At 38.9% G+C, this 23,869-nt stretch overlaps 1 pseudogene; it reads left to right on the top strand.

Moving 5' to 3' along the window:
- LOC123749461 (uncharacterized) overlaps positions 1-22,244 on the top strand; it is a 197,691-nt pseudogene extending 175,447 nt beyond the window's left edge.
- Positions 22,245-23,869: the final 1,625 nt, after the last annotated feature.

The following is a 23,869-nucleotide window of genomic DNA, read 5'->3' as shown; positions in this document are numbered from 1 at the left end:
GATCCCAATCTGTTTTGCCTCTTTTCTGATGCAGTCTAAGCATTTGGGTGCAAGGCGCGCCGCATCCCTTCCTTTTATGGAAGATGACAAAGTCGTCCGCGTAGTTTAGCAGCCTGCAGTGATGTGGGAGTTTCAACCTCATTATTCTTTCCATTAAACAGTTGAAGAGAAGAGAGCTGAGAATACCTCCTTGCGGTGTACCATTTTCATGTCTTTTGTACTCAGAGACTGTGCCATGAAGTTTTACTCTTGCTTCTCTGTTTATGAGACAGTTTTTGGTCCAGGAGAGCAGGTTGCCTCTGACCTCTTTGTCAATGAGGCAGCAGAGAATAGCTGGGGCGCTAGCCAGTTCAAAGGCTTTTTCGAGGTCCAGGAATATCAGCATTCCTGGTCTGTCATTCAAGTGGGCTAACAGAGTTGTAATACATTCCACTGTGCCAACCCCTCTTCTATAGGCATACATATCATGGTGCAGTTTAGGCATTTTCCACTCCAGTCTGCATTTAATCATCAGGTTGCATTTAACCATCAAGCTGTTATCGCGGGGGAGGATACTGCTTCACATGAGGGTGAAGCAGTATCACAAGCACACCCTCTTTATGAGGGTGTCCAGCTGCTGGACACCTTTGTTGACCAGGAGAGTGGCTGTGTTGATGGCTTCAGGGTGGCCACTGCATGATTCAGGAACTCTTAAAGCTCTTCTAAGGTCATTGGTTGCTTCACATTCCAGAAGATAGTGAAGTAATGGCTTTTCTGTGACAGTTTGGCAGAAGATGCACTCTCTCTGTCGGGGTTCACCAATCTCCCAGTTGCATCTGTAACCTAGACGTAGTCTATATAACCTAACTGCTATTTCCCTGTGGATTCCTTTTGGGATATTTAACCTTTCTAATTTGGTTGCCTGAAGATGACGAACCCTCAGCTATTCTCTGGTGCAGGTAGGCTTTGTTGAGATGTGAGAGTTTTTTGGTGATGATATTTTTTATGTTCTCTAGGCTGGGTTGAATAGTTTTATGTATCACTGGATGACGAGTTGCCAATTTAGCAATTTCATCAGCTTTTTCATTTAATGGGATTCCAATATGGGATGGGATCCAGTTTAAAGTTATGTTGAGTCCTTTGCCTTTAGCGACTGCTCCAAGATACAAAATGGTGGTAATTATTTCCACATTATCTTTCCACTGTTTTTGTCCTAGTATCTGAAGTGCAGCTTTTGAGTGTGTATGATTGCATTTTGAGTGTTTTGTGCAATCACATATGCGAATGCCTGTTGTATGGCAAACAGCTCAGTTTGGGTTGATGATACTAGTCCTCCCAGTCTCCAATATGCCTGTACGCTGGTCGTGCAAAGAGCAGCACCAGCACTGTGAAGATGTGGGTGGCTACTGCTATGCTATACGTTTGCTCATCTATTATGCGCCTTAGGATTGTCGGATCATAGGAAGCCTTTTTCATTGGGAGACTTTCTATTACTATTTTTAAAGTAGGCTCTTCCCACGGCGCGGAAGGAGTGTAATTTGGGTGTGGATGATCACCCTCTCTATCAATAATCATGTTTTTTAAATGTAGTCTGTTTAGGACTTTTCCTGCTCTTGCAACCCAAGAGTTCCCATTGTTTTGGCCTAGTCCAACCACCAAGGCCTGTCGTACTGGGATTGGATCAGAAGAAATAATTATCTTACTGATAATTGTAGCTGTCCTTTGTGATATTCTTTCTTGTAGAGAGGGCAAACCCGTCTCCAGTCTAAGAGTTTCAAGCCTGGTCCACATAGTGCCATTCTCCCAGTGCAGCTCTCATAGCATTGTTTTGGGCAACTTCAAGCTTTTTCCACTGTTGGCGTGATAGATTTGTGAGTGCAGGTGCGGCATAATCGATCACTGATCTGACTGCCTGTACATAGTATGTGCAAAGGACTTGCAGATTGGCTCCTCCGGAAAGGGAGGTTAGCGACCTGAGGATCTGGGCCGCAGTTCGCTCTCTCAAGTAAGTGACCTCAGCATTAAAATTCATGTGTGTGTCCAGGATGATTCCTAGATACTGATAGGTATCGACCCATTCTATTGGTTGTCCGTGTACAGTGAGTTGGATGTTGGGCTTCGCTATTTTTATGGCCTTTGACTTTGAGGGGTTGAGTTTGATCCCAATCTGTTTTGCCTCTTTTCTGATGCAGTCTAAGCATTTGGGTGCAAGGCGCGCCGCATCCCTTCCTTTTATGGAAGATGACAAAGTCGTCCGCGTAGTTTAGCAGCCTGCAGTGATGTGGGAGTTTCAACCTCATTATTCTTTCCATTAAACAGTTGAAGAGAAGAGAGCTGAGAATACCTCCTTGCGGTGTACCATTTTCATGTCTTTTGTACTCAGAGACTGTGCCATGAAGTTTTACTCTTGCTTCTCTGTTTATGAGACAGTTTTTGGTCCAGGAGAGCAGGTTGCCTCTGACCTCTTTGTCAATGAGGCAGCAGAGAATAGCTGGGGCGCTAGCCAGTTCAAAGGCTTTTTCGAGGTCCAGGAATATCAGCATTCCTGGTCTGTCATTCAAGTGGGCTAACAGAGTTGTAATACATTCCACTGTGCCAACCCCTCTTCTATAGGCATACATATCATGGTGCAGTTTAGGCATTTTCCACTCCAGTCTGTTGAGTGCCATTCTGTCAGCCGTCTTGGTTGCACAGCTTTGGAGAGAGATGGGCCTGGGATTAGCTGGATCTTTGGGTTTTGGGATCGGCACTATGTCTGCTCTATTCCAAGCAGAAGGTCTAGTTTGAGAAGTCCAGGCTAAATTAATTATCCTTAGGTATGCAGCGTCTCCCTCTGGGACGAGGTTTCTAATCATTTTATAGGTTATTTTGTCGGCTCCAGGGGATGTATCCTTGGAGTTTTTCTTAGCCCTATTGAGTTCATCCAGTGTGAAGGGGGCATTAGTGTCAGAGACTTCTTCACATGCTGTAAGGATTCTGTGCCACCTTTCTTCCTCTAGTCCGGTCTGTACTGCTAATACACCTGGTGTTTTATTCCTTTTGGCCCGGTGAATTTGCTGCCACATCTCTCCAAGAGAGGTGTGTTCATTCAGGTGTGAACACCATTCCAGCCACTTTTGTTCTTTTATTTGTCTGGTCTCTCGATGTACATGTTCCTTGACCTCACAAAGTAATATCCTGTTGCGGTCACTTGGCTGCTTTTTGTATAGCTTTCTTGTTCTATTGAGTCTATGGTTGAGTTCTTTGACACGTTCGCAATAGTACCAATGATCTTTATGGTGTCCGGTGGACTGTTTTTTCAGTGGGATTGAGTAGTTGGCTGCACTTTGAATCATAAGAACATAAGAACAAAGGCAACTGCAGAAGGCCTGTTGGCCCATACGAGGCAGCTCCTATTTATAACCACCCAATCCCACTCATATACATGTCCAACCCATGCTTGAAACAATCGAGAGACCCCACGTCCACAATGTTACGCGGCAATTGGTTCCACAAATCAACAACCCTGTTACTGAACCAGTATTTACCCAAGTCTTTCCTAAATCTAAACTTATCCAATTTATACCCATTGTTTCGTGTTCTGTCTTGTGTTGATACTTTTAATACCCTATTAATATCTCATTTGTTATGTCCATTCATCCACTTGTAAACCTCTATCATGTCACCCCTAACTCTTCGCCTTTCCAGTGAATGCAACTTGAGCTTTGTTAATCTTTCTTCATATGAAAGATTTCTAATTTGGGGAATTAACTTAGTCATCCTACGTTGGACACGTTCAAGTGAATTTATATCCATTCTATAATATGGCGACCAAAACTGAACTGCATAATCTAAATGGGGCCTAACTAGAGTAAGATATAGCTTGAGAACCACACCAGGTGTCTTGTTACTAACGCTGCGATTAATAAATCCAAGTGTCCGATATGCTGCTCTCTCTGCAAACCTGGTTGCCAGTACTTCGGCTTCCTGTTGAGGATCCTTGGGGTGTGGAGCTTTAGGTGTTTTATTCCTTTTGGCCCGGTGAATTTGCTGCCACATCTCTCCAAGAGAGGTATGTTCATTCAGGTGTGAACACCATTCCAGCCACTTTTGTTCTTTTATTTGTCTGGTCTCTCGATGTAAATGTTCCTTGACCTCACAAAGTAATATCCTGTTGCGGTCACTTGGCTGCTTTTTGTATAGCTTTCTTGTTCTATTGAGTCTATGGTTGAGTTCTTTGACACGTTCGCAATAGTACCAATGATCTTTATGGTGTCCGGTGGACTGTTTTTTTCAGTGGGATTGAGTAGTTGGCTGCACTTTGAATCATAAGAACATAAGAACAAAGGCAACTGCAGAAGGCCTGTTGGCCCATACGAGGCACCTCCTATTTATAACCACCCAATCCCACTCATATACATGTCCAACCCATGCTTGAAACAATCGAGAGACCCCACCTCCACAATGATACGCGACAATTGGTTCCACAAATCAACAACCCTGTTACTGAACCAGTATTTACCCAAGTCTTTCCTAAATCTAAACTTATCCAATTTATACCCATTGTTTCGTGTTCTGTCTTGTGTTGATACTTTTAATACCCTATTAATATCTCATTTGTTATGTCCATTCATCCACTTGTAAACCTCTATCATGTCACCCCTAAATCTTCGCCTTTCCAGTGAATGCAACTTGAGCTTTGTTAATCTTTCTTCATATGAAAGATTTCTAATTTGGGGAATTAACTTAGTCATCCTACGTTGGACACGTTCAAGTGAATTTATATCCATTCTATAATATGGCGACCAAAACTGAACTGCATAATCTAAATGGGGCCTAACTAGAGTAAAATATAGCTTGAGAACCACACTAGGTGTCTTGTTACTAACGCTGCGATTAATAAATCCAAGTGTCCGATTTGCCTTATTACGAACATTTATGCATTGATCCTTTTGTTTTAAATTCTTACTTATAATAACTCCCAGATCCCTTTCGCAATTCGACCTCGCAATCTCAACACCATCTAGCTCGTAACTTGTAACCCTACCATCATTACCTAACCTCAGAACTTTACATTTATCAGCATTAAACTGCATCTGCCAATCCTTCGACCATTTCAAAACCCTATCTAGATCAACTTGAAGTGATTGTGAGTCCTCCTCCGAATTAATTTCCCTACCGATTTTCGTATCATCGGCAAATTTGCAAATGTTGCTACTCAAACCTGAATCTAAATCATTTTTATATATTATAAACAACAAAGGTCCCAGGACAGAGCCCTGAGGCACCCCGCTTACAACATTTTCCCACTCTGACTTGACTCCATTTATACTAACTCTCTGTTTCCTTTGGTATAGCCATGCCCTAATCCAGCTTAATATAGCACCCCCAATACCATAAGACTCCATCTTTTTAATCAGTCTTTCATGTGGCACTGTATCAAAAGCTTTGCTAAAGTCAAGGTACACAACATCGTAATCCTTACCACTATCAACTGCCTCAACAATGCTAGAATAAAAAGATAACAAATTTGTTAAACATGAACGGCCATTTATAAAACCATGTTGCGACTCAATTATTAATTTATGTTTTTCAAGATGAAGACCAATTTTATTTGCTATTATAGATTCGGATAACTTTCCCACAATAGACGTTAGGCTAATTGGTCGATAGTTAGACGCAAGTGATCTATCTCCTTTCTTAAAAACTGGTATCACATTAGCAACTTTCCAAAACTCTGGCACTCTGCCTGACTCTATTGATTTATTAAATATGGTTGCCAGTGGGTCACAAAGCTCCTCTTTGCATTCTTTAAGCACCCTGGCAAACATAAGAACATAAGAACATAAGAACAAAGGTAACTGCAGAAGGCCTATTGGCCCATACGAGGCAGCTCCTATTCTATAACCACCCAATCCCACTCATAACATAAGAACATAAGAACATAAGAACAAAGGTAACTGCAGAAGGCCTATTGGCCCATACGAGGCAGCTCCTATTCTATAACCACCCAATCCCACTCATATACTTGTCCAACCCGTGCTTGAAACAATCGAGGGACCCCACCTCCACAATGTTACGCGGCAATTGGTTCCACAAATCAACAACCCTGTTACTGAACCAGTATTTACCCAAGTCTTTCCTAAATCTAAACTTATCCAATTTATATCCATTGTTTCGTGTTCTGTCCTGTGTTGATACTTTTAATACCCTATTAATATCCCCCCGGTTATGTCCATTCATCCACTTGTAAACCTCTATCATGTCACCCCTAACTCTTCGCCTTTCCAGTGAATGCAACTTAAGCTTTGTTAATCTTTCTTCATATGAAAGATTTCTAATTTGGGGAATTAACTTAGTCATCCTACGCTGGACACGTTCAAGTGAATTTATATCCATTCTATAATATGGCGACCAAAACTGAACTGCATAATCTAAATGGGGCCTAACTAGAGCAAGATATAGCTTGAGAACCACACCAGGTGTCTTGTTACTAACGCTGCGATTAATAAATCCAAGTGTCCGATTTGCCTTATTACGAACATTTATGCATTGATCCTTTTGTTTTAAATTCTTACTAATCATAACTCCCAGATCCCTTTCGCAATCCGACTTCGCAATCACAACACCATCTAGCTCGTATCTTGTAACTCTATCATCATTACCTAACCTCAGAACTTTACATTTATCAGCATTAAACTGCATCTGCCAATCCTTTGACCATTTCAAAACCCTATCTAGATCAACTTGAAGTGATAGTGAGTCCTCCTCCGAATTAATTTCCCTACCGATTTTCGTATCATCGGCAAATTTGCAAATGTTGCTACTCAAACCTGAATCTAAATCATTTATATATATTATAAACAACAGAGGTCCCAGGACAGAGCCTTGAGGCACTCCACTTACAACATTTTCCCACTCTGACTTGATTCCATTTATACTAACTCTCTGTTTCCTTTGGTATAGCCATGCCCTAATCCAGCTTAATATAGCACCCCCAATACCATGAGACTCTATTTTTTTAATCAGTCTTTCATGTGGCACTGTATCAAAAGCTTTGCTAAAGTCAAGGTATACAACATCGCAATCCTTACCACTATCAACTGCCTCAACAATGCTAGAATAAAAAGATAACAAATTTGTTAAACATGAACGGCCATTTATAAAACCATGTTGCGACTCAATTATTAATTTATGTTTTTCAAGATGAAGACGAATTTTATTTGCTATTATAGATTCGAGTAACTTTCCCACAATAGACGTTAGGCTAATTGGTCGATAGTTAGACGCAAGTGATCTATCTCCTTTCTTAAAAACTGGTATCACATTAGCAACTTTCCAAAACTCTGGCACTCTGCCTGACTCTATTGATTTATTAAATATGGTTGACAGTGGGTCACAAAGCTCCTCTTTGCATTCTTTAAGCACCCTAGCAAACACTTCATCCGGCCCTGGGGATTTGTTTGGTTTGAGTTTTACTATTTGTTTAAGAACATCCTCCCTGGTAACTGCTAAACTCGTCAACCTGTCCTCGTCCCCACCCACATAGACTTGTTCGGCTGAAGGCATATTGTTAAGTTCTTCTTTAGTAAATACAGATACAAAATATTTATTAAAAATACTACTCATCTCTTCATCACTATTTGTTATTTGACCTGTCTCAGTTTTTAATGGACCTATCCTTTCCCTAGTCTTAGTACGATATAACTGAAAAAACCCTTTAGGATTTGTCTTTGCTTGCCCTGCTATGCGAACTTCATAGTTTCTTTTTGCTTTCCTTATCTCTTTTTTAACATTTCTAACCAGTTGTACGAATTCCTGTTCTAAAGTGACCTCCCCATTTTTAATCCTTTTGTACCAAGCTCTCTTTTTACCTATAAGGTTCTTCAAATTCTTTGTTATCCACTTTGGGTCATTAGTATACGATCTATTCAATTTGTATGGTATACTACGTTCCTGTGCTTTGTTTAGAATATTCTTAAATAAGTTATATATTGAATCCACATCGAAATCCCCATTTAAGTCACCTATCGCTGGGTTCATGTCTCGCTCCAAGACCGGCCCACACCCCATACCCAAGCCTTTCCAATCAATTTGACCCAAAAAATTTCTTAGGCTATTAAAATCAGCTTTACGAAAATCTGGCACTTTAACAGAATTTTCTCCTACTGGTCTATTCCATTCTATGCTAAATCTGATTTCTTTGTGATCACTGCTCCCTAGCTCACTCCCTATTTCGATGTCATTAATTTGCGTTTCCCTGTTAGTTAACACTAAATCTAAAATATTATTTTCCCGTGTTGGTTCCTTAATGTGTTGCGTAAGAAAGCAATCGTCAATTAATTCTAGAAAATCTTCTGCTTCACTATTCCCTGTTTTGTTCAACCAGTTTATTCCGCTAAAATTAAAGTCACCCATGACATAAATACTGTTAGATCTAGATGCTCTAGATATTTCATCCCATAGATGCTTTGCTTCCATTCTGTCTAAATTTGGTGGCCTATATATTACTCCTATTATAATATTATTAGCTTTTTCGTTTAATTCAATCCAAATAGTTTCTGAGTGTGGCTCTGTTTTGATTCCCTCTTTGAGACTACATTTCAAATTGTCCCTAACATATATGGCTACTCCACCTCCTCGTCTAATATATCTATCTGTGTGAAATAGTTTAAATCCATATATTTGATATTCAGCTAATAGTTCTCTATTTTCTACATTCATCCACGTTTCGGTAAGTGCAATAATATCTATTTTTTCTGTGCAGACAAGAGCATTTAATTCGTTAATTTTATTTCTTAGACTTCTACTGTTAGTGTAATATACCCTAAGTGAATTGTTATTTTGCGGACCTTCTCTTTCCCTGATCGTTTTGCCAATTCCTTTCTCCCACAAACACATACTTTTATTACCTCCTTCCTCCAAATCAATTCCCATACCTCTATCTACTAACAGTTTAAACCCAAACAAACACCTCTAACCACTTCTTCTAGCGAGTTCGCAACAGCAACAACCCCAGCTCTCGATAGATGCACCCCATCACGAGCATACATTTCATTTCTTCCATAGAAGTGTTCCCAGTTGTCTATGAAAGATATTGCATTTGATTTGCAATATCTTTCCAGCCGGCAATTGACACCAAGTGCCCTCGATATCCATTCATTTCCCACTCCCTTTCTTGGAAGAATGCCACATATGATCGGGATTCCTCCCTTGCTCCTAACTAACTCTATGGCTGTTTTATACCTCTGAATCAGTTCCTCACTCCTGACTCGACCAACATCATTTCCTCCCACGCTAATGCAAATAATGGGATTGTTCCCATTACCAGCCATAATATCATTCATGTTGTTTATAATATCACCAATGCCAGCTCCGGGATAGCAAACCCTTAACCTGTTCCCCCTATCTCTAGCACAAAACGTTCTATCCAAATACCTTATCTGGGAATCTCCCACAACTAATGTTTGCTTAGGTACTTCCTTTACTTTCTGAGGGGCCTGCGCTTCCTTTCTCTTCGTTGCTTTCCCTTTTGCGCGATCCACAGTCTCTCCACAGCACTCGTCCTCCAAAACGTCAAATGAATTTGAAGTTGCTATGGCGTTTGAAGGCGGTTTTATCAAAGTCTTCTTAAGGCCCCTGTCTTTCGCAACTCTCCAAGACGAGGTCCCTTTACTGCTGGTCTCCTCCTTCGTTACTTCTCGTTGTTTTTTAAGCTGACGCACCTCCTCCCGCAGAGAGTCCAACTCTGTCCTCAGGGCTCCCACTAGAGTCACCAGGTCCTTCACTACAACTTCCATATTGCTATGATAAAATATACTTGTCATATACTTGTCCAACCCGTGCTTGAAACAATCGAGGGACCCCACCTCCACAATGTTACGCGGCAATTGGTTCCACAAATCAACAACCCTGTTACTGAACCAGTATTTACCCAAGTCTTTCCTAAATCTAAACTTATCCAATTTATATCCATTGTTTCGTGTTCTGTCCTGTGTTGATACTTTTAATACCCTATTAATATCCCCCCGGTTATGTCCATTCATCCACTTGTAAACCTCTATCATGTCACCCCTAACTCTTCGCCTTTCCAGTGAATGCAACTTAAGCTTTGTTAATCTTTCTTCATATGAAAGATTTCTAATTTGGGGAATTAACTTAGTCATCCTACGCTGGACACGTTCAAGTGAATTTATATCCATTCTATAATATGGCGACCAAAACTGAACTGCATAATCTAAATGGGGCCTAACTAGAGCAAGATATAGCTTGAGAACCACACCAGGTGTCTTGTTACTAACGCTGCGATTAATAAATCCAAGTGTCCGATTTGCCTTATTACGAACATTTATGCATTGATCCTTTTGTTTTAAATTCTTACTAATCATAACTCCCAGATCCCTTTCGCAATCCGACTTCGCAATCACAACACCATCTAGCTCGTATCTTGTAACTCTATCATCATTACCTAACCTCAGAACTTTACATTTATCAGCATTAAACTGCATCTGCCAATCCTTTGACCATTTCAAAACCCTATCTAGATCAACTTGAAGTGATAGTGAGTCCTCCTCCGAATTAATTTCCCTACCGATTTTCGTATCATCGGCAAATTTGCAAATGTTGCTACTCAAACCTGAATCTAAATCATTTATATATATTATAAACAACAGAGGTCCCAGGACAGAGCCTTGAGGCACTCCACTTACAACATTTTCCCACTCTGACTTGATTCCATTTATACTAACTCTCTGTTTCCTTTGGTATAGCCATGCCCTAATCCAGCTTAATATAGCACCCCCAATACCATGAGACTCTATTTTTTTAATCAGTCTTTCATGTGGCACTGTATCAAAAGCTTTGCTAAAGTCAAGGTATACAACATCGCAATCCTTACCACTATCAACTGCCTCAACAATGCTAGAATAAAAAGATAACAAATTTGTTAAACATGAACGGCCATTTATAAAACCATGTTGCGACTCAATTATTAATTTATGTTTTTCAAGATGAAGACGAATTTTATTTGCTATTATAGATTCGAGTAACTTTCCCACAATAGACGTTAGGCTAATTGGTCGATAGTTAGACGCAAGTGATCTATCTCCTTTCTTAAAAACTGGTATCACATTAGCAACTTTCCAAAACTCTGGCACTCTGCCTGACTCTATTGATTTATTAAATATGGTTGACAGTGGGTCACAAAGCTCCTCTTTGCATTCTTTAAGCACCCTAGCAAACACTTCATCCGGCCCTGGGGATTTGTTTGGTTTGAGTTTTACTATTTGTTTAAGAACATCCTCCCTGGTAACTGCTAAACTCGTCAACCTGTCCTCGTCCCCACCCACATAGACTTGTTCGGCTGAAGGCATATTGTTAAGTTCCTCTTTAGTAAATACAGATACAAAATATTTATTAAAAATACTACTCATCTCTTCATCACTATCTGTTATTTGACCTGTCTCAGTTTTTAATGGACCTATCCTTTCCCTAGTCTTAGTACGATATAACTGAAAAAAAACTTTAGGATTTGTCTTTGCTTGCCCTGCTATGCGAACTTCATAGTTTCTTTTTGCTTTCCTTATCTCTTTTTTAACATTTCTAACCAGTTGTACGAATTCCTGTTCTAAAGTGACCTCCCCATTTTTAATCCTTTTGTACCAAGCTCTCTTTTTACCTATAAGGTTCTTCAAATTCTTTGTTATCCACTTTGGGTCATTAGTATACGATCTATTCAATTTGTATGGTATACTACGTTCCTGTGCTTTGTTTAGAATATTCTTAAATAAGTTATATATTGAATCCACATCGAAATCCCCATTTAAGTCACCTATCGCTGGGTTCATGTCTCGCTCCAAGACCGGCCCACACCCCATACCCAAGCCTTTCCAATCAATTTGACCCAAAAAATTTCTTAGGCTATTAAAATCAGCTTTTCGAAAATCTGGCACTTTAACAGAATTTTCTCCTACTGGTCTATTCCATTCTATGCTAAATCTGATTTCTTTGTGATCACTGCTCCCTAGCTCACTCCCTATTTCGATGTCATTAATTTGCGTTTCCCTGTTAGTTAACACTAAATCTAAAATATTATTTTCCCGTGTTGGTTCCTTAATGTGTTGCGTAAGAAAGCAATCGTCAATTAATTCTAGAAAATCTTCTGCTTCACTATTCCCTGTTTTGTTCAACCAGTTTATTCCGCTAAAATTAAAGTCACCCATGACATAAATACTGTTAGATCTAGATGCTCTAGATATTTCATCCCATAGATGCTTTGCTTCCATTCTGTCTAAATTTGGTGGCCTATATATTACTCCTATTATAATATTATTAGCTTTTTCGTTTAATTCAATCCAAATAGTTTCTGTGTGTGGCTCTGTTTTGATTCCCTCTTTGAGACTACATTTCAAATTGTCCCTAACATATATGGCTACTCCACCTCCTCGTCTAATATATCTATCTGTGTGAAATAGTTTAAATCCATATATTTGATATTCAGCTAATAGTTCTCTATTTTCTACATTCATCCACGTTTCGGTAAGTGCAATAATATCTATTTTTTCTGTGCAGACAAGAGCATTTAATTCGTTAATTTTATTTCTTAGACTTCTACTGTTAGTGTAATATACCCTAAGTGAATTGTTATTTTGCGGACCTTCTCTTTCCCTGATCGTTTTGCCAATTCCTTTCTCCCACAAACACATACTTTTATTACCTCCTTCCTCCAAATCAATTCCCATACCTCTATCTACTAACAGTTTAAACCCAAACAAACACTTCTAACCACTTCTTCTAGCGAGTTCGCAACAGCAACAACCCCAGCTCTCGATAGATGCACCCCATCACGAGCATACATTTCATTTCTTCCATAGAAGTGTTCCCAGTTGTCTATGAAAGATATTGCATTTGATTTGCAATATCTTTCCAGCCGGCAATTGACACCAAGTGCCCTCGATATCCATTCATTTCCCACTCCCTTTCTTGGAAGAATGCCACATATGATCGGGATTCCTCCCTTGCTCCTAACTAACTCTATGGCTGTTTTATACCTCTGAATCAGTTCCTCACTCCTGACTCGACCAACATCATTTCCTCCCACGCTAATGCAAATAATGGGATTGTTCCCATTACCAGCCATAATATCATTCATGTTGTTTATAATATCACCAATGCCAGCTCCGGGATAGCAAACCCTTAACCTGTTCCCCCTATCTCTAGCACAAAACGTTCTATCCAAATACCTTATCTGGGAATCTCCCACAACTAATGTTTGCTTAGGTACTTCCTTTACTTTCTGAGGGGCCTGCGCTTCCTTTCTCTTCGTTGCTTTCCCTTTTGCGCGATCCACAGTCTCTCCACAGCACTCGTCCTCCAAAACGTCAAATGAATTTGAAGTTGCTATGGCGTTTGAAGGCGGCTTTATCAAAGTCTTGTTAAGGCCCCTGTCTTTCGCAACTCTCCAAGACGAGGTCCCTTTACTGCTGGTCTCCTCCTTCGTTACTTCTCGTTGTTTTTTAAGCTGACGCACCTCCTCCCGCAGAGAGTCCAACTCTGTCCTCAGGGCTCCCACTAGAGTCACCAGGTCCTTCACTACAACTTCCATATTGCAATGATAATATAACAACACTCAGGAGCTCCGGTTAACACAACCTCTCACTGTGACTTCACCTGACCGACTGTGTCACTTCATCCACACTTCACTTCATCCGGCCCTGGGGATTTGTTTGGTTTGAGTTTTACTATTTGTTTAAGAACACCCTCCCTGGTAACTGCTAAACTCGTCAACCTGTCCTCGTCCCCACCCACATAGACTTGTTCGGCTGAAGGCATATTGTTTAGTTCCTCTTTAGTAAATACAGATACAAAATATTTAAATATTTATTAAAAATACTACTCATCTCTTCATCACTATCTGTTATTTGACCTGTCTCAGTTTTTAATGGACCTATCCTTTCCCTAGTCTTAGTACGATATAACTGAAAAAACCCTTTAGGATTTGTCTTTGCTTGCTCTGCTATGCGAACTTCATAGTTTCTTTTTGCTTTCCTTATCTCTTTTTTAACATTTCTAACCAGTTGTACGAATTCCTGTTCTAAAGTGACCTCCCCATTTTTAATCCTTTTGTACCAAGCTCTCTTTTTACCTATAAGGTTCTTCAAATTCTTTGTTATACACTTTGGGTCATTAGTATTCGATCTATTCAATTTGTGTTGAGTGTTTCTACTCACGCAAAGTTGCTGGTCTGGTCACTAATAGCGCCGAAAATGAATAAATAACGTCCTGCAACAGGAACCACGAACTCGCTGGTTGTATTGTCCCAACCGCCTCCTGTGTTGGTCACCACTTCCTGTAGTAAAGGAAGTTAAACTATTGTTTCTGCTAGAATGTCTAGAAACTTCAATACCTATATTTAAATATATTTTTTTTAGTCTGAATAATTTGAGAAGTCTATGACAATATATTATAAAGATTTTTAAACGAAGAACAGTTACTATGAACAGCTGCAGTTCAGGATTGTTTAGCGTAAACACACGTGCGTGTGGGGGAGGTAATGGATTAACACCTAATTTACTAGTTTAGGGAATAACACTACACCGTCTTAAGCTTAAACTTGAGACGAGTCATGTGGTGCAAGTATACAAACTTATACCTTGCATTATACAGTAGGTTTTAGTTTTGTTAAGCCTTTTCAGCTAAGCACACTCAACACTCAAAAAGCGAGAGTAACGCCTGTCCACAAATGTGGTGATCTCACAGATGTTAACAACTACAGACCTATATCAATCCTGCCAAACTTGTCAAAAATTTTTGAAAAACTAATCTATAAGCAGCTTTACTCATATCTAGCCAAACTCAATATACTTAGCCCTTGCCAATATGGCTTCAGACCCAAAACAAGCACTAACGATGCACTTATTAGTATGCTTAACTCGATTCATACAGCTCTTGATAAAAAAGAGTTCCCTGTTGGGTTATTTGTGGACCTGCGTAAAGCTTTTGATACTGTCTACCACCAAAACCTTCTTCTTAAATTACATCATTTTGGAGTCAGAGGACACTCCCTACAATACCTCAAATCCTACCTTACTGACAGGCTCCAATATGTTTCTGTGAATAATACAATTTCTCCCACCCTACCCATCAACATTGGTGTTCCTCAGGGCAGCATACTTGGCCCTCTCCTCTTTCTCATCTACATTAATGACCTTCCAAATGCCTCCCAACACCTCAAACCAATTCTATTTGCTGACGACACAACCTTCATTTACTCCAGTCCTGATCCCCTTGCTCTAAATGCCACAGTAAATACTGAGCTAAATAAAGTCCATCTGTGGCTAACTGCCAACAAACTCACCCTTAACATTGACAAAACTTTCTATATTCTGTTTGGCAATAAATCCTCTAATCAAATAAATCTCAAAATAAACAATACCCAAATTTGTAACAAATTAGATGGCAAATTCCTTGGCATTCTCATTGACCACAAGCTGAATTTCCAGGGACACATTCTAAACATATCAAAAAAAGTTTCAAAAACTGTGGGCATTCTTTCTAAGATCAGATATTATGTACCACGTACGCCCTGCCCTGGTGACTCTCTATTACTCCCTTATCTATCCATATCTCAACTACGGTATTTGTGCTTGGGGCTCTGCTACCCAAAATCACTTACGTCCTCTAATTACTCAACACAAAGCTGCTATTAGGACAATATCCAATTCTGGCCCCAGACATCACTCGGTACCCCTACTCAAATCTCTGAATATGTTAGACATTAAGTCACTGCACATTCTCTCATGTGTATTATACATATATAAAACGCTAAACTATAATGCCAATCCTGATCTCAAAAGCTTCATAGAAGGTTGTAACAGAACCCATGAGCACCATACCAGAAATAAATACAGTTTTGATATTCCTAGAGTACGACTTAATCAAACTAGAAATGCTCTACAAATCAAGGGGCCCAGAATGTGGAATGACCTTCCCAACCATGTTAAAGACTGTACCTCTCTCAACTAGTTTAAGTTAAAAACGAAGCTATACCTAATAAATTCCCTGTAACCTACCTTACCCTTCTATTGTCAACCAATGTCTGTTTTTCTTTAAAGAGCGCTGTTTGTCGACTTAATTGTAATATCTGCTTTTTCATCTATGTTTTCATTTCTTGTTTTCATTCTACTCATTATGCTCAATTAGTATTAAGCTTGTCATTTAAGTTTATCATGCCCGAAACGCTTTGCGTAATAGTGGCTTTAGGCATTGTATGTACTAGCTCTACCTATAAGTCAACCAATCCTTGTAAAAATTTATTGTATGTATGTACCTTACCTAAATAAAATTGTATTGTATTGTATTGTCGTTCAGTCTGTACGGGGTGGGAGCTCCGTAATTTTTAATATACATGTATCTTCATTAGAACTTTAAATATGTCTATGGAAAAGTGTTTAAAGTGAAGCTTATATGTCTGCCTTTTTTGAGACATTTAAAACATATATGTTTATTAACGAATTCACTTGAAATAAACATTGTTCTGAGAGAGTTGCTCGGTCGATCAATCTGTCCGGGGTCAAAGCTCGGCTATTATAAAAGTACACGTATCTTCGCTTTAAATTTAAATATGCCCATGGTAAGGTATTTAGAATGAAGCTTATATTTCTATCTTTCTTGTGACATATAAAACTCTTACGTTTCTCTGCCCGAAACGCTTTGTGTAATAGTGGCTTTAGGCATTGTATGTACTAGCTCTATCTATAAAGAAAACAAACTTTGTAAAATCTCTTTATGTATGTACCTTACCTAAATAAAAATTATTATTATTATTATTATTATTATGTTTATTAAGGAATCTGTGTGAAATAGGCATGGTTCTGAGATGAATGCTGCGGTTTTCGAACTCGACGAGCAATGAAAACTGCCCCTTGTATAAAACTACAAATATCTTCGGTTTTACTTAAAATATTTGTCTGGTAGAGGTTTAACATATAGTTCGCGTTTTTGTCTTTCTTCTGACTAAAAAATAATTTTGGTTTAATAAGTCATCAAGATGTTTTCAACAATATTTCACATGTATATCATGTGAACAATGTATTTCAACAATACAATACAACAAATACACACATTGGTACATTATTGCAAAGGCACTATACTATATATATATATATATATATATATATATATATATATATATATATATATATATATATATATGTCGTACCTAGTAGCCAGAACTCACTTCTCAGCCTACTATTCAAGGCCCGATTTGCCTAATAAGCCAAGTTTTCCTGAATTAATATATTTACTATAATTTTTTTCTTATGAAATGATAAAGCAACCCTTTTCTCTATGTATGAGGTCAATTTTTTTTTATTTGAGTTAAAATTAACGTAGATATATGACCGAACCTAACCAACCCTACCTAACCTAACCTAACCAATATTTATAGGTAAGGTTAGGTTAGGTAGCCAAAAAAAGCTAGGTTAGGTTAGGTTAGGTAGGTTAGGTAGACGAAAAAACATTAATTCATGAAAACTTGGCTTATTAGGCAAATCGGGCCTTGAATAGTAGGCTGAGAAGTGCGTTCTGGCTATTAGGTACGACATATATATATATATATATATATATATATATATATATATATATATAAATATATATATATATATATATATATATATATATATATATATATATATATATATATATAAATATATATATATAATATATATATATATATATATATATATATTTATATATATATATATATATATATATATATATATATATTTATATATATATATATATATATAATATATATATATATATATATTTATATATATATATATATATATATATATATATATATATATTTATATATATATATATATATATATATGTCGTACCTAGTAGCCAGAACGCACTTCTCAGCCTACTATGCAAGGCCCGATTTGCCTAATAAGCCAAGTTTTCCTGAATTAATTGTTTTTCAACTATCTAACCTACCTAACCTAACCTAACCTAACTTTTTCGGCTAACTAACCAAACCTAACCTATAAAGATAGGTTAGGTTAGGTTAGGTAGGGTTGGTTAGGTTCGGTCATATATCTACGTTAATTTTAACTCCAATAAAAAAAATTGATCTCATACATAATGAAATGGGTAGCTTTATCATTTCATAAGAAAAAAATAAAAAAAATATATTAATTCAGGAAAACTTGGCTTATTAGGCAAATCGGGCCTTGCATAGTAGGCCAAAAAGTGAGTTCTGGCTACTAGGTACGACATATATATATATTATATATATATATTTATATATATATATATATATATATATATATATATATATATATTTATATATATATATATATATATATATATATATATATATATATATATATTTATATATATATATATATATATATATATATATATGTCGTACCTAGTAGCCAGAACTCACTTCTCAGCCTACTATTCAAGGCCCGATTTGCCTAATAAGCCAAGTTTTCCTGAATTAATATATTTACTTTAATTTTTTTCTTATGAAATGATAAAGCAACCCTTTTCTCTATGTATGAGGTCAATTTTTTTTTATTGGGTTTAGAATTAACGTAGATATATGACCGAACCTAACCAACCCTACCTAACCTAACCTAACCTATATTTATAGGTAAGGTTAGGTTAGGTAGCCAAAAAAAGCTAGGTTAGGTTAGGTTAGGTAGGTTAGGTAGACGAAAAAACATTAATTCATGAAAACTTGGCTTATTAGGCAAATCGGGCCTTGAATAGTAGGCTTAGAAGTGCGTTCTGGCTATTAGGTACGACATATATATATATATATATATATATGTCGTACCTAGTAGCCAGAACGCACTTCTCAGCCTACTATGCAAGGCCCGATTTGCCTAATAAGCCAAGTTTTCCTGAATTAATATATTTACTATAATTTTTTTCTTATGAAATGATAAAGCAACCCTTTTCTCTATGTATGAGGTCAATTTCTTTTTATTGGAGTTAAAATTAACGTAGATATATGACCGAACCTAACCAACCCTACCTAACCTAACCTAACCTATATTTATAGGTAAGGTTAGGTTAGGTAGCCAAAAAAAGCTAGGTTAGGTTAGGGTAGGTAGGTTAGGTAGACGAAAAAACATTAATTCATGAAAACTTGGCTTATTAGGCAAATCGGGCCTTGAATAGTAGGCTGAGAAGTGCGTTCTGGCTATTAGGTACGACATATATATATATATATATATATATATATATATGTCGTACCTAGTAGCCAGAACGCACTTCTCAGCCTACTATGCAAGGCCCGATTTGCCTAATAAGCCAAGTTTTCATGAATTAATGTTTTTTCGTCTACCTAACCTACCTAACCTAACCTAACCTAGCTTTTTTTGGCTACCTAACCTAACCTTACCTATAAATATAGGTTAGGTTAGGTTAGGTAGGGTTGGTTAGGTTCGGTCATATATCTACGTTAATTTTAACTCCAATAAAAAAAATTGACCTCATACATAGTGAAAAGGGTGGCTTTATCATTTCATAAGAAAAAAATTAAAGTAAATATATTAATTCAGGAAAACTTGGCTTATTAGGCAAATCGGGCCTTGAATAGTAGGCTGAGAAGTGAGTTCTGGCTACTAGGTACGACATATATATATATATATATATATATATATATATATATATATATATATATATATATATATGTATATATATAAATTGTTGCAAGTCGAGCAACAAATATTTTACATTGAACAACAAATGAGATTGGAAAAGCAGTATTGCCACCTCTGCTATACAGAAAAAAATAGACCCGACACACCCTATGGGTAGTAATGGACCCCCATACCGACACTGAGGGGTAGTGGACCCCATAATAACACTATGGGCGGTAGTGGGCACTATACAAACACTATGGACGGTAGTTGACTTCATAGCGACCCTGTGGGCGGTAATGGGACCCCCTGCCGACCCTGTGGGCGGCAGTGGACCCCCTACCAACCCTGTTGGCGGTAGTGGACCCCTACCGACCCTGTGGACGCCCTACCGACCCTGTGGGCGGTAGTGGACCCCATACCGACCCTGTGGGTGGCAGTGGACCCCATACCGACCCTGTGGGCGGTAGTGAACCCCCTACCGACCCTGTGGGCGGCAGTTGACCCCCTACCAACCCTGTGGGCGGTGGTGGACCCTTTACCGACCCCTGTGGGCGGCAGTGGACTCTATAACTAATTCCTGTGGGCGATACTGGACCCCTATACTCATCCTGTGGGCGGCAATGGACGCCATACACATCCAGTGGGTGTTATTGGACCCCATACTTATTCTGTGGGTGGTTGGATGGAGCCCAATACCCATCCTGTGGGTGATAGTGGACGCCATACTCATCCTATGGGTGGTATTGGACCCCATACCCATCCTGTGGGTGGTTGTGAGCCCCATACCCATCCTGTCGGTGGTAGTGGACGCCATACACATCCAGTGGATGGTATTGGACCCCATTCCCTTCCTGTGGGTGGAAGTGATCCCATGTTTGCAGTAGTTTACCCCATAACATTCCAACATAACATCGTTTTCTGTTAGCGTTCCTACAAAACATTCTTTAAAGATTTTTAAAGCGTAAACTATGGTATATAATATTGATTGGTGAAGCACTGTTATTCTATGAAATAATTTATTGTGCTTATTCTAATTTACTAAGAACAACTAATATTTCTCAAAACAAAACTACGAGCCTTCAATAGGAAGTAGCTGATCTGTAATATTCTAAGAGCATGGACAATAGTAGGTAAATTTCACAACCCATGTGGTACCTGTAACTACAATTTTCATTATAATTGAACCAATCACGACTATTGTGCTATCTACGTTGATGGACGGGTACTGTGACACGTAAATTGGTACGTGAGGAAGAGTTTGGGCCTTGGTAAAAAAGGTAACTGGAAATATATCACATATGTACTAAATCATATTCAACATATTGACTTTAAGCATTAAGTCATATATGTGCTGTCTTGTGTGAGAACGGGTTGCATTACCAGTCGGGAAGGTGGAGCATCTGGAGTGCCAAGCACTGTAGTAGCCATGGCTCCTACTGTTGGTGGCATTGGACCTGGTGGAGCCTTAACTGTGATGAATAACATAAGCTCAACATCTCCACAGCTTTTGTCACCTCCAGAAGTACACGAAGTTCCAGACGACTCGAGAAACAATAATGCTCCCCGCATTAGCCAGAATTTTCTGACATAGATCCTCAAGCCTCCACACATCGTCCTGTTCTCCTCAAAAATCTCAAGCGGTACAAGTGGGGATGGCAGCAATGAGCTCTTGCCACCATCACCAGGTGGTCAGGGCACCTGTACCCCACGACAGCATCGACGCAGCTCTGTCATGTTCAGTGATGTAGTGCTTCTCCATGGTCATGCTGGGAAGACAGCAACAAAAAATGTCTGTCACAGTGAGAAGACTACGCAACTGACGATGAACCTCTAGATCCATCATATTTCCGTGAGCCCTTACCCTATCACCTCACACACCAGGACCACCTTCTCTTATGCCTCCTGCTCTACTACCCCCCTGCTCTACTACCCCCAGCCCTCCTACCCCTTAACAAGAATAAATTTTCCTTGCGTTCTGTCTCGCGAACACCCTCAAATAATGGTTCAGGGGGAAAGGGTTCTCTCACTTGTGGAGAACTACTGGCACTTAGTGGTCCTCTTTCTGCTGCTTTGCCCACACACTTGGGCATTGACTCCCGTTCCGTCCACACACTTTATTCTTCATTGGCCAAAGGAGTCAAACACTTTTCAGCACCAACTTTATTCTTTTCACCAACTTTATTCTTTTCTGCTGATCAAGCCCCTGCAAGTTTCACAAATTACTATTCAGAGTTTGATTCCTGTGACTCAGAGGCTGACTGGAGTGATGAAGATTGGAAGGATGAGGGGACAAAACAGCCTTCTTTAGCCTACAGATTTTGTTCACAAATTCGTGTGTATATCCACACGGATCCACCAGCTTCTTTGTATGAAGAAGCTGGTGGATCACCGATACTTTCCACGGGGCATTCTTATTGCTATCCTCATCAACACCCTCAGCATGGGCATCGAGTACCATAACCAGCCAATGATGTTGACAATTATTGTAGAAACTGAGCAAATTCGTCTTCTCAGCCGTGTTTGCCGTCCGAAATGTTGCTAAAGATTATTGCCGAGGGACCCTTTGGTTACATAAGCAATGGTTTCAATATTTTTGATGGCATCATTGTCATCCTCAGGTAATGTGATAATAAATTTGAGAAAGTTGTTTGTAAGCTAATTTTAATTTTATGCAAATTTTTTTGCATTATTAGATTTAAGATTGTATTTTATGACATGTCAAAAATAATTCCAGATACAGTAAATGGAAATTGGTTGGTACAAAGTTGTTATATTGTTAGAAAAATGCTAAGTTGATTTTTGAAGCACAAAAACAGTACTTTTATTACTACATATATGTAGTATTCAACATGAATATACAAACATCACTAACAACTTGAAATAATAATAAGATAAGAATAAATAAAAAAAAAAAAGAAAAAAAAAAATGTTTATTTAGATAAGGTACATACATACAATAAATTTTTACAAAGATTGGTTGACTTATAGGTAGAGCTAGTACATACAATGCCTAAAGCCACTATTACGCAAAGCGTTTCGGGCATGAGAAGGACACGGACAGAAAGCATAAGTATACTTAGCTCCATACCCATTGAATTTTCATGTCATCTTCCACCCAAGGTGAGCATGGGATTAACAAGTGGATAATCTGGGAAACATACAAACTAAACCCTCAAAGAAACATGCTAAAACCTCTCTTAACTACAACTCTCCTCTCAAAACCTCTCTCTCAACAACAACGGCGAGAAACAATGGGCAGAGTTTCTTTCACCCTATGCCCCCTGTTACCTAGCAGTAAAATAGGTACCTGGGTGATAGTCAGCTATCACGGGCTGCTTCCTGGGGGTTGAGGCCTGGTCGAGGACCGGGCCGCGGGAATACTAAAAAGCCCCGAAATCATCTCAAGATAACCTCAAGAAGATTCTACATCACTACACATAAAGGGGCATAACTGGCCGACCCCTCACAGTGTTCAAGAGAGAACTGGATAAGCACCTCCAAAGGATACCTGATCAACCAGGCTGTGACTCATACGTAAGTCTGCGAGCAGCCGCGTCCAACAGCCTGGTTGATCAGGTCGGCAACCAGGAGGCCTGGTCGACGACCGGGCCGCGGGGGACGTTAAGCCCCAGAAGCACCTCAAGGTAACCTTAAGGTATCCTACGCTGGACACGTTCAAGTGAATTTATATCCATTCTATGGTACGGCGACCAAAACTGAATTGCATAATCTAAATGGGGCCTAACCAGAGCAAGATATAGCTGAAGAACCACACCAGGTTTCTTGTTACTAACGCATCGATTAATAAATCCCAGTGTCCTATTTGCCTTATTACGAACATTCATGCATTGATCCTTTTGTTTTAAATTCTTACTAATCATAACTCCCAGATCCCTTTCGCAATCCGACTTCGCAATCTCAACACCATCTAGCTTGTATCTTGTAACTCTGCAAATCATCACTACCTAGCCTCAGAACTTTACATTTATTAGCATTAAACTGCATCTGCCAATCCCTTGACCATTTCAAAACCCTATCTAGATCAACTTGAAGTGATAGTGAGTCTTCTTCCGTGCCAATTCCCCCACCGATCTTCGTATCATCTGCAAATTTGCAGATAAGAACATAAGAACAAAGGTAACTGCAGAAGGCCTATTGGCCCATACGAGGCAGCTCCTATTCTATAACCACCCAATCCCACTCATATACTTGTCCAACCCGTGCTTGAAACAATCGAGGGACCCCAC

Source organism: Procambarus clarkii, chromosome 38 (assembly GCF_040958095.1).
Source record: "Procambarus clarkii isolate CNS0578487 chromosome 38, FALCON_Pclarkii_2.0, whole genome shotgun sequence".
Lineage (NCBI taxonomy): Eukaryota > Metazoa > Arthropoda > Malacostraca > Decapoda > Cambaridae > Procambarus > Procambarus clarkii.
Note: the sequence above shows the minus strand (reverse complement) of the source record. Positions and strands in the feature narration are given on the sequence as shown.